Raw genomic sequence first — 12,556 nt, forward strand, 5'->3', positions numbered from 1 at the left:
TGAATGATCTATATGAATGATGTCTTATTATGCAATGCTTACATGTGATGAAATGAACTAACTTATCATGCAGGATGAATGAATTGATTATTTTTGTTAATGTCTAATGTACTCAATCACTTAATAAGAGAGATAATGCTTGTTGAAGCGTTTGGTCTTGGAAAAGATGAGCTTTTGTGATCCTATACAAAATGAAATGAAATCTACTTTAAATATGCAAATGAAATGCAATGGTGTGATCAGATCAATCACTTGGTCATTGCTTTTTGTCATCATTGAGCCTTTAAAATGTGGGAAGTGAGTGCAAACATCGACGGTATAATTGAAACATGATGACCTAGGCACTACTTTCCTAGGTTTTGATATTGCAAGTTAGCACAAGCATCGAGGTAAAATCAAATGAAAAATCACCTAAGTGTTGCTTGCATAAAACAAATAGTATTAACCATTTCTATATGCAAATCTGAAATGTCTTTGATGATACTCTGAAGATCATGTCTTGAGACAAATTTACACATATTAATGATTAATTTATAGATAGTAGACAAGAAAATATCATGTTCCTTCCTTGTTACTCTAGTCAGAGACATCCTGGAGTCACTCAGAAATCATGATAGCGAAAATCAAGATATAAAATTTGAACCATTGTTGATAAAGTGTTAAAACTGTTAGTCAAAAGATATCATCCATTGATATGTGTTTGTTAGGCTCAGACTGATAGTTGATAATTGATGGTAGATAATTTGATCTTGTGTTAAAATCTGAATGTGTCTCAGTTTTCACTTGACAAGTGCTACCTAGCTATTGTTCTACCTATTTGATTAAGCCCAAGGAAATTTTGACCCTAGCTAGGTTCAGGATTTCACCCCCCGTCTAGAAACAAACTTTATTATGGTGTATACAATGATCAAAACCATGGTGAGAAATCACCCATGATGCCTACGTATGTACAAAGGCTTTATTATGGATATGAACAATGTTGATGATAATGAATGCAAGTGGAAGGATGCATGAACTAATAGATGGAAGAGCTAGCTGACAGATAGTACCTGTTGCCAAGTTTTTACCATCTATTTTTATTGCCTTTTTCTCATATTTGATTTTTTTCACTATTTTTATATTTTCTACTTTCTCAAATTTTTGGGATTTTCTGCTTTTTCCACTATTTTTGGATTTTCTTCTTTTTCTATTGGTTTTGGATTTTTCTAGATTTTAGACATTAAAAAAATTCAAATGCATGCTATTGATGGGTTCCTCAAGGTGATCCCCATCTGACATTGATAGTTGATAGGCTCCTGACCCAAATATTGTTGTGACAACAAACGGACCCAACTAGCTTGGTTCAAACTTCCCTTTATTTTCTTGATTTGACTAGTTGTGTGGATTTTCCCTTAGCACTAGTTCTCCAACTTGAAATGCTCTTGGTTTAAACTTTGTGATTATAACATCAGCACATTCTTTGTTGATACAACTTCAAATTATCATAGGCATTTTATCATCGTTCATGGATAAATTCTATCTCTTCCAGTCTAGATACTCATTATTCTTCATCTGGGATAAGGCCTTTTAATGATACCTGTAGAGAAGGTATCTCTACTTCTAATAGCAGTATTGATTCTGATCCATAGACAAGAGAAAAAGGTGTGGCTTCTATTGGTGTGTGGATACTGGTATGGTAGGCCCATAGAGAAAGGTTCAATTGAATATGCCAATCTCTGCTAGCATCATTCACAGCCTTTTTGAGGATTTTCAAAATTGTTTTTTTTTATGCTTCTTCTTGTCCATTCCCTTGTCGATAGTAGGGTGTGGAAAATCTATGATGGTTCTGAAATTTCTCACAAAGCTCTTGTACATCCTAGTTCTTGAACGATCATCCATTAGCAGTGATAATGGTCATGGGTATGCCATAGCGACATATGATGTAGTTCAAAATAAATGCAGCAATTTGTTTTCCTATGATATTTGTGAGAGGTACCGCCTCAATCTATTTTGTAAGATAATTTGTAGCTACAAGGATGAATTTGTGACCATTATATGAAGGAGGATTTGTATTTCCTACTAGATCAAGACCCCATTAGCAGAAAGGCCAAGAGGTTTCCAAAGCATGAAGCTCTTGTGTTGGTGCATGAATTAAATTTCCATGGATCTGACATTGTTTGTATGTTTTATCTATCTGAAAAGAATCACGTTCTATAGTTGGCCAATAATAGTCATTGCGGTATTCTCCATGTGGTGGTTTTTTTGAAAGGGTAAGACCACTTGAATGAGTGCCACAAATTTTATTATGGACTTCATTTAAGGCCTTCTAAGATTCTTCTTGCTTGAGACATCTTAAGAGAGTACCATCCAGACCTTATTTAAAAAGGGTATCTACGAAAAGAGTATAATGGGAATATTGGCGGATGAGATTTTTCTTTTGGTTCTCTGACAAGTCAAGAGGGAGGGTATTATCTTTCACATATGTATAAATTTGGTCATAGCAGGAGGAATCATGCCCAACAAGGTGACAAATAATTTGGGAATCAGAACAAGTATGTGTAGGGTAAAACAACTCTTCCACCAGGAATTTGTAACGCTTTTGATTTTCTTGTGTCTGAAGTAGAGAAGAAAGTGTTGCCATGGCATCTGTTGCTTTATTGTCATTTCTCAGAATCTGCTCAAAAGTGATTTCTACAAAATACTTCTTGAAATCATCTACCATCTTTTTATAAGGTATTAGTTTGTCATCCTTTGTTTGATAATCATCATTAATTTGATTGATGATGAGTTGAGAGTCTCCAAAAACCTGTACTTGTGTGATGTTCCATTTTATGGCCATCTTGATTCATGTGACCAAAGCTTCATATTCTACTATATTGTTGGTGCATGGAAAACTCAATTTATATGCCTTTGGAATTGTGTGACCTTGCGGTGTCATGAATAAAAAGCCCGCTCTTGATCCATGCTGGGTATATAAACCATCAAAGTAGAACTGCCATGTCTATTTGGTGACTGTGAGGATATCAGCATCTGGAAATTTAATGTTTAAAGGATGATCATATTGAAGTGGTGCCTCTACTAGCTAGTCTGCAATGACTTGTCCCTTGATAGCTTTTCTATCCACATATTCAATAATAAATTCACTCAGGATCATGACCCATTTTCCTAATCTTCCTATTAATGTTGCCTTACCGAGCAAATATTTTAATGGGTCTATTTTAGGAATTAGTTTGATTGAGTGAGAAATTAGATAGTGTCGTAACTTTTGAGAAGCAAATACTACTGCTATGCATTATTTTTTTATTGGTGAATAATTGAGCTCGTATCCCACTAATGTTCTAGTGATGTAGTAAATAGCTCATTCTTTTCCTTCATTATCCTATTGTGTGAGCAGATATCCTAATGATACTTATGTGGCTGATACATATAGTAACAACGGCTTACCTTGAAATGGTGACATTAGAACTAGTGGTTGCATGAGATGTTCCTTGATTTTGTTGAATTCTTCTTCACATTAATTGTCCAATTTGCAATGAACATTCTTGTGTAACAGATGTGTAAATGGTTGACACTTATCTCCTAACTGAGCAACAAATCTTCTAATTGACTGCAATCTTCCTTGAAGTGATCTGAGTTAACTGATATTTTTGGGAGATGTCATTTCCATAATTGCTTTAACTTTAGTCAGATCTAATTTTATACCTCTAGCTGAAATAATGTATCCCAATAGCTTACTTGAAGTGACACCAAAGGCACATTTCTTAGGATTGAGCGTTAGCTTGTAGTGTTCTAACCGGTCAAAGATCTTTTCCAGTATTTCTATGTTAGGTCCCAGAGACAACTGAGAGGGAGGGGGTGAATCAGTTGTCAACTAAATTCAAACCAAAAACAACTTAACCAACTTAATGCTTAATACTGGTAAACCAATTAAGTATGCCCATAAACAGTGTTAATAGTTAATTGTTATACCGATAAAGATTAATGCATGAAACATAAACACGAAGTCATCCACAACACATAACACCAATATTTGTACATGGAAACCCTGTAAAGGGAAAAACCATAGTGGGAAACCTTACCCACAATCAAATGATACTACTGCAGATAGTAAGTGTACATAAATGGGGTCTGCACATGCAGAAAGGCCAATAGCCTAGAGCTCACTGCTCAATCACAAAATGGGAGTCACACTGACTATAGTTTGATGGTTAAATCCAATAAGAATGTATTGCACAAAATAGCATCTTCATATGTTGGGTTTAGTACCATTGTAATGCTGATATGCTTTCACAAAAACCTAGCTTCACCTTCAAATGATGTCTTCATGTATAGCTCTACTTAATTTTACATATACCTTCACACAAATCAATTCAATATACCAACTACTCCCCCTGAGAAGTAGCTTCCTCATCAAAGACCGGAGTAAAAGATTTGTCTGTTAATTCTGCCAGTTGATGATAATCGTCAATTGTCTAAGTCTCTACCAGTGGTGGTATGACTCCAAGCTGATCTCTGAGATATTCAAAAGTCTCCTTAGGAAAAGGTTTTGTGAAAATATCTACAATTTGTTCTTTAGTATTCACATAAACTAGTATTATCTCCTTTTCTTCAACTTTTTCCCTTAGAAAATTTAGTTTGATAGAAACATGTTTTGTTTTAGAATGCAATACCAGATTCTTAGATATATCAATTGCTGTAGTGTTATCACAGTATATAGTAATAGGTTCGTTGCATTTTACCTTTATGTCTTTCAACATTTTCTTAAGCCATAGTACCTATGTACAGTTAGTTGTTGTTGCAACATATTCTGATTTTGCTATTGATAAAGATGTACAACTCTGTTTCTTACTCAACCAAGAAACTAATCTCTTTCCAAGAAAGAATTCTCTGCCAGTGGTTCTTTTTCTATCATCCACATCTCCTGCCCAATTTGCATTTGTGTATGCACATAGATCAAAATTTTCATCTCTAGGATACCATAATCCAAGATTTGCAGTGCCTTGTAAGTACCGGAAAATCCTTTTTACTGTTGATTCATGATTTTCTCTAGGATTACTTTGAAATCTTGAAATAATACATACTACATTCATAATATCAGGTCTGGTTTGTGTCAAATATAGTAAACCTCCTATCATAGATTTGTATCTAGTTGGATTAACAGGTGTAGATTCATCCCTTTGAGATAATTTGTCATTTGTAGTCATAGGTGTGCTTACTGGTTTAGAGTTCTCCATCCCAAATTTCTTTAGTAACTCTTTTAAGTATTTGGATTGACTCAAGAATATACCTTTGTCAGTTTGTGAAATCTGCAATCCTAAAAAGAATTTTATTTCTCCAATCATAGACATCTCAAATTCTTGCTGCATTTTAATAGAAAATTCTTTACATAATCCATCTTCTCCTCCAAAGATTATATCATCAATGAATACTTCTACAATCAAGATGTCATCATTAGTTATTTTGTAATATAAATTGTTGTCTGCATTTCCTTTAGTAAAACCAATCTTTAAAAGATACTTATCCAATCTTGCATACCAAGCTCTTGGGGCTTGTTTCAGTCCATACAGAGCTTTTCTTAACCTGCAAACCATATCATTGTCATCTGTCAAAGAAAATCCATCAGGTTGTTCAATATAGACTTCCTCTTCAAGATCTCCATTCAAAAATGCACATTTAATATCCATTTGATAAACTTTGTAGTTCTTGTGAGTTGCAAAAGCCAAGAATAATCTGACTGCCTCAATTCTAGCTACCGGTGCAAAGATTTCATTGTAATCAACTCCTTCTTTATGAGAATATCCCTTACACACTAGTCTTGCTTTATTTCTGACAACCTTACCATCTTCATTAAGTTTTTTTCTAAATACCCATTTGGTTCCAATTACATTTTTATCTTTAGGCCGAGGAACTAATGTCCAAGTCTTATTTTTCTCAATTTGTTCTAATTCTTCTTCCATAGCTTTAATCCAAAATTTATCTTCACATGCCTCATTAATAGATGATGGTTCAATTTGAGAAATAAGACATACCTCTTCATTTGCCAATCTTCCTCTTGTCATAACTTCTTTAAATTTGTTTCCAATTATCTAATCTTCAGAATGATTCAATCTTACAACCCAGGGTGTCTTAGTTTGTTGTTGTTCTTCAATTACTATGGAATCCTTAGATGGTACCGGGGTAACTGGATCTTCATTCTGTACTAGTGGATTTAGTGTAGGTTCATTTGTCACAATTTCTGTTCCCGGTTCAGAGTCTATATACCTTGAAATTCCTCTGAATTGTTCATCAATCTTTACATTTCTACTCTCAACAATTTTCTGCAATCTCCTGTTAAAACATCTAAATGTCTTGCTCTTAGATGAATAACCAAGAAATATTCCTTCATCACTTCTAGGATCAAATTTCCCAATATACTTATCTCTTCTAATATAACATTTACTTCCAAAAATTCTAAAATACTTAAGAGTAGGAGTATTACCAAACCATAGTTCATGAGGGGTCTTACCGGTTTCACCTTTGATGTGAACTTTGTTGAATGTATAGACCATTGTGCTGAATGCTTCTCTCCAATATATATATGGTAAATTTGCTTCAGATAACATACTTCTTGCTGCATCCAAGATAGTTTTGTTTTTCTCTTCAACAACTCCATTTTGTTGTGGTGTTTGAGGTGCTGATAGTTGTCTTCTGAATCCATTTACTTCACAAAATGTATTAAAGTCCTTAGATGTGAATTCACCTCCTTGATCTGATCTTAAACATTTGATTTTCTTATCGGTTTCATTTTCAACCATTTCTTTGAACAGTTTGAACTTTCCAAGTGCTTCTGATTTTTCTCTGAGAAAAGTAACCCAACACATTCTAGAATAATCATCAATAATTAGCATGAAATATCTATCACCTTGTAAGCTTTTAGTTCTAGCTGGACCACATAAATCAGTTTGAATCAAATCAAGAGCATTATTGGATTTTTCTAGAATACTTTTGAAACTAGCTCTAACTTGCTTTCCAAATTGACATTCCTTACATATTGTATTATGAGGATTGACAATTTTAGGTAGATCTCTAACTGCCTTAGATGTACTGATCTTTACCATGCAATCAAAGTTTACATGACAGAGTCTCTTATGCCATAACCAACTTTCATCTATATGTGCAATCAAGCATGCCTTTTCACTGTTATTCAAATGAAACATATTACCTCTAGTCTGATTACCAGTTGCAATTTCTAAACCAGTTCTATTCATGATTTTGCATTTTCCATTCTTCAATTGTAACTAAAATCCTTTCTCAACCAATTGACCAACACTCAAAAGATTATGCTTTAATCCTTCAACATAGTAGACATTGTCAGTGTTATGCTTACTATCAAGAGATATTTTACCCTTACCTTTGATTGAACAGGCTTTGTCATCTCCAAATCTTACTAAACCTCCATTGTATTCTTGAAAGTTCAAGAATTTACCTTTGTCTCCCATCATATGATGTGAGCATCCTAAGTCAATGATCCATTCATCCTTTACTTCAACTTTAGCTACTAGGGCTTGTTCTACCAGTTGAGCAGTAGGTCCCGGTTGATCTTCTGTTATAGCAACAAAAACCCATCCATTGTCTGTCGAATCCTCATCAAAATCATCAGTCACACCTTCATCAGCAATGTAACAAGATTTGTCTTTATTCTTCTTAAATCTGTATCTCTGATATTCATGATTAGGCTTGTATGTTCTTCTATCTTCTTCTCTTAGTCTAGCATGTCTATCAGGGCATCTCAAAGCCATATGACCAATCTTATTGCAGGTAAAACATTTAAAGGGTGCTTTACCTTCATAGTTATTTCCAACTAGACCTTTAGGCATTCTCCTTGCAAATAGTGCTTCAAGTTCTTCAAGTTCTTCATTCTCCTTCCTAGTTTTTTCAAGTTCTCTTGCATAAAAGGCTTTTCAATCTGATTTGTCAAATGATGGAGCAGATGATGTTGATACTTTAAAGGCCAAATCTGTCTTTATAGTAGCAACAGGGCCAAATTCCTCAATTTCAAAAGTTGAAAGTTTTCCAATCAATGTATCCCTAGTTACCGATGTATTAGGCATTGTTCTCAACTCATTTATAGTAGTAACCTTCATTTTGTATGTCAGTGGAAATGCTCTTAAAATTTTTGACACAATTTCATTCTCACTTAAGGTTCCTCCACAACATTTAATACCCAAAACAATTTCATTTACTCTTTCCATAAAAGCAGAAATCCTTTCATCTTCTTCCATTTTCAGATGTTCATACCTGACTCGGAAGCTTTCAAGTTTTGCAATTTTGACTGTGGAATCTCTTTCATTCAGTGTTTCCAAATGATCCCAAATAGCTTTAGCAGTAGACCTATCTGATAATCCCATGATTTGTTGATCTGATAAAGTGCTCAAAAGTGCTTCTCTTGCTTTGCAATCATTTTCTTCATCTTTAGTCAAGGTAGTTGGACTGGGATGACCAGGTACAATAGCATTTTAACCTTTCTTTGTAACTTCCCAGATGTCTTTACGAATGCAATTCAGATGTATCTCCATTTTGATCTTCCATATGCCATAGTTGGTTCCATCAAGTTTAGGACTATCCTTCCTAAAATAATTAGTAGACATTGGATCTCCTCAAGTTGTTAAACTTTTGCAAAAAGAGAACTAAGCTCTGATACCAATTGTTAGGTCCCAGAGACAACTGAGAGGGGGGGAGGGGGGGGTGAATCGGTTGTCAACTAAATTCAAACCAAAAACAACTTAACCAACTTAATGCTTAATACTGGTAAACTAGTTAAGTATGCTGGTAGAAAGTGTTAATAGTTAATTGCTATACCGGTAAAGATTAATGCATGAAACATAAACACAAAGTCATCCACAACACATAACACCAATATTTGTACGTGGAAACCCTATAAGGGAAAAAACCATGGTGGGAAACCTTACCCACAATCAGATGATACTACTGCAGATAGTAAGTGTACATAAATGGGGTCTGCACATGCAGAAAGGCCAACAGCCTAGAGCTCACTGCTCAATCACAAAATGGGAGTCACACTAACTACAGTTGGATGGTTAAATCCAATAAGAATGTACTGCACAAAATAGCATCTTCATATGCTTGATCCAGTACCTGTGTAATGCTGATATGCTTTCACAAAAACCTAGCTTCACCTTCAAATGATGTCTTCGTGTATAGCTCTTCTTAATTTCATATATACCTTCACACAAATCTTTTTCACATTCCACATTCAATCTTACAAATAAGATCTTACATTTGTACCATAACCTAACACCAATTTTAGTAGGTTGGCTCTACAAGATATTACAATAAAAACATTTGACAAACAATATAATGTCTGATGCAATAACCGATTGAACATGTTGGCTTAATGCATTTACAATAATAATTAATCATCTCCATAGCGTGCCATGCTGATCTAGAAAAGATAAACCTGTCGGTGTAACCCTAGGTAACCCTGGACCTATTTGCCCATAAAAGAAAATATGCAAATATGAATATACCAATGAACAAAAATCCAAGACAAGATGTCGAAATGATGTCTTTGACATAACCATGTGTCTTTCATACCATTCTAGGTGTCGGTGATCATTATATCCTGTCGGTGAACTATATACCAGTAACTGTGCAATAGTTACTTGCTTGTCGGTGAATGCTGTTGGATCTCCAAAGTGCTAGTGTTTTAGTAGGTATTGACATCAATGACAAAACCATACCAAAATACCAACATTCTATATGTTCCTCTCTATTGTATAATTTTTCCAATATGTCATTTACATAATCTTCCATGAATGTATGCATCATGTCATGGAATATTGTTGTCATGGCTCTCTGATATGTAGCAGTTTTGCATTCTTTATTCCAAATGGCATGTCATTCCAGAAGAAAGTACCCCATGGACATGTGAAAGTTGTCTTTTCTTGATCTTCTGGAGCTATTTTAATCTGATTATATCCTGAGAAACCATCCATTAGGGAAAACATGGAATGTCCAAGAGTTAAATCGACAATGATGTCATTATTAGGCAAAGGAAAGTTATCCTTTGGACACACGTTATTGAGATCTTTGAAGTCTATGCACACTCTGATACTTTTATTTGGTTTAAAAATAGGAACTATGTTTGATACCCATTAAGGATATGCCATCGGTCTAATAAATCCCACATCCAGTAATTGTTAGATGTAATGACAGTCCCAAAGACACTGAGAGGGGGGATGAATGAGTGTCTAACTAGTTAATGGAATATTTAAACTTATTTATAACTTTGCAACCCAAATCAATGTACCGATAAACAATAAATAATGCAGCAAATAGAAATAACAGAGATAGCATAAGCGCACATCATAACACAAGATATTTTGGTGAGGAAAACTGATGTGGGAAAAACCTCGATGGGATTTGTGACCCATAATATTTACTCACTGTACAATATGAATAAATATTACTTACAATAAGCGCCTACACATGCAGGAAGGCCAATAGCCTAGAGCTCACTGCTCAATAGAAGAGTCTCACTATATACAAGATGGATAATTGAATCCAATACACTATACTACTCAAAATAGCATCTCTAATGCCTAGTTCAGTACCGATTTAAGCTCAGTCATATACCTTAACCAAAACCTTTCGTTGTCTTATCTATCATCTATATTCTCCCATCAACTATATCAAAATGACCTATAAGATCTCATACATATATGAGTCTTTACAATACATCATGTCAGCTTAAAAATAATTAATTACATTTACAATATAATTCATATAAATAAAACTTGTCGCATGTCAGTCTGAGTGTCGGTATACTTCATTGTCGGTGTAATCTGGATGACGGTGAATGTGTCTATCGGTGTCAGTGTATGTGTAGAATCTTGTTGCCAATTGGTTGCCATCAATGACAACATCAACCATATTCTCATTAGAGTGTAGAATTCCAACAATCTCCCCCTTTGGCATTGATGGCAACACTCATGAGAAAAATCCAAAACTATTATCCAAAAATGAGGTCCAAAAACTGATCCCAAAATAAGGTGTGCCCCCCTGAGCAAGTGATCTCCTCTGTGCATTTTTCAGTACCCTGGCCTGATCCTCCTTGCACCCTGCTATCCCTGGAGGTGGGACCATGGCGCCCAGTGCCCTGGTCCTTCAGGACTAGGGCGCCCAGCGCCCTGGTCCCCCAGGACCATGGCGCCTAGCGCCCTAGTCCTTGGCCCTATTTTTGGGCCTGGTCTCTTTTGGGTCTCGGGTCTTTATGTTTGCAAATTGGAAAATAATGTTTCCTGGTCGGCCTAAGGTTGGAAAAATCAGTCTTTTAACCCTAATTGGCAAGTATATAAAATACATTTCCCCTCTCAAAAAGGATATATGAAAAGAGGAAGGACATATGTGTATAAGACTCGGAAGCGATATTCAAACATTCAAGCATTCAAGCATTCAAGCATTCCTTCAAGCAATTGATCATTCTAAGTCTCCATTCAAGGCTATTCAAGCATTCAAGCATTCAAGCATTCCTTCAAGCAATTGATCATTCTAAGTCTCCATTCAAGGCTAAGTGTTGCATTCAAGACAAGGATTCAACCATTGAAGAGGAGATCACATACAACATACAACATATAACAACATTTACACCTTCGCATGTAAGAATACAAACATTCTTACAACAGGGTATCAGTACTTGTTTACATTACAATCATTTACATTTACAACATTTTCATTTCTTGGTTAATTCCAAAACTGGGGTTTGACCTAAGGGCAAACCCCTAATCCCTAACTCCCCAATCATCCTCACTTTTCTATGTGTAGGTTGTAGGTACACGGCTGTAATTGAAGATCTGGAATCCTTGTGCAGAGACGAACAGATCCCCCTTAGTTTCACGGATTTTTCGGAGGACCGTGTGCACGCCGGGTGCCATCGTCCCATCAACTTTTGCTCAAATTTGTAGGATAGCATCATCTTGACATTTTACTACTAATTCTAGGTCTGCAGCTTCATCCTATATTCCTATCTCTGTTTATAAGTGAATCTTTCTCATTTTTTATGCATTCCTAGCTTAATCCTTCTATCTACATTCTTTACAAAAGAGGGTAGCCTTGCTGTCTTAACCCTTGGAACTCATTTAGAATCCAATCTTGCATTGTGTGGGATTGGATCTTGTGGGTTTCAACCCCTCTTTTGAATGTAAAGTCTCCCCTAAGTGAAAACCGTCAACCCTAGTGACCTCCTTCCCCTCTCCTCGGAGTGGTGGGAGGAACACTTGGCGTTCGATCGCAATTTTCCGCTTTACATTTTGGTGAACCTGACGTGAACATCCTTTTTGATTATTCATGGTTAGATCTGAAAATTGGATGCCTTGATTACATTTCCATGTTTGATCTTTTGCAAATTTTAGAGGTTAATTGCATAAAAACCCTAAATTTTCTTTTTAGTAATTAAGCTTGTGAAATGTTTAATTATTAATGCTTGTTTTAGATCTACCCTTCTATTGAAAATTATTAATTCATATCTGTGCTTTGATTTTGAAAATTAAGCGGTTAAGTGTCAAAACCCTAATTTTTA

This window comes from Cryptomeria japonica, chromosome 8, assembly GCF_030272615.1.
Source record: "Cryptomeria japonica chromosome 8, Sugi_1.0, whole genome shotgun sequence".
Lineage (NCBI taxonomy): Eukaryota > Viridiplantae > Streptophyta > Pinopsida > Cupressales > Cupressaceae > Cryptomeria > Cryptomeria japonica.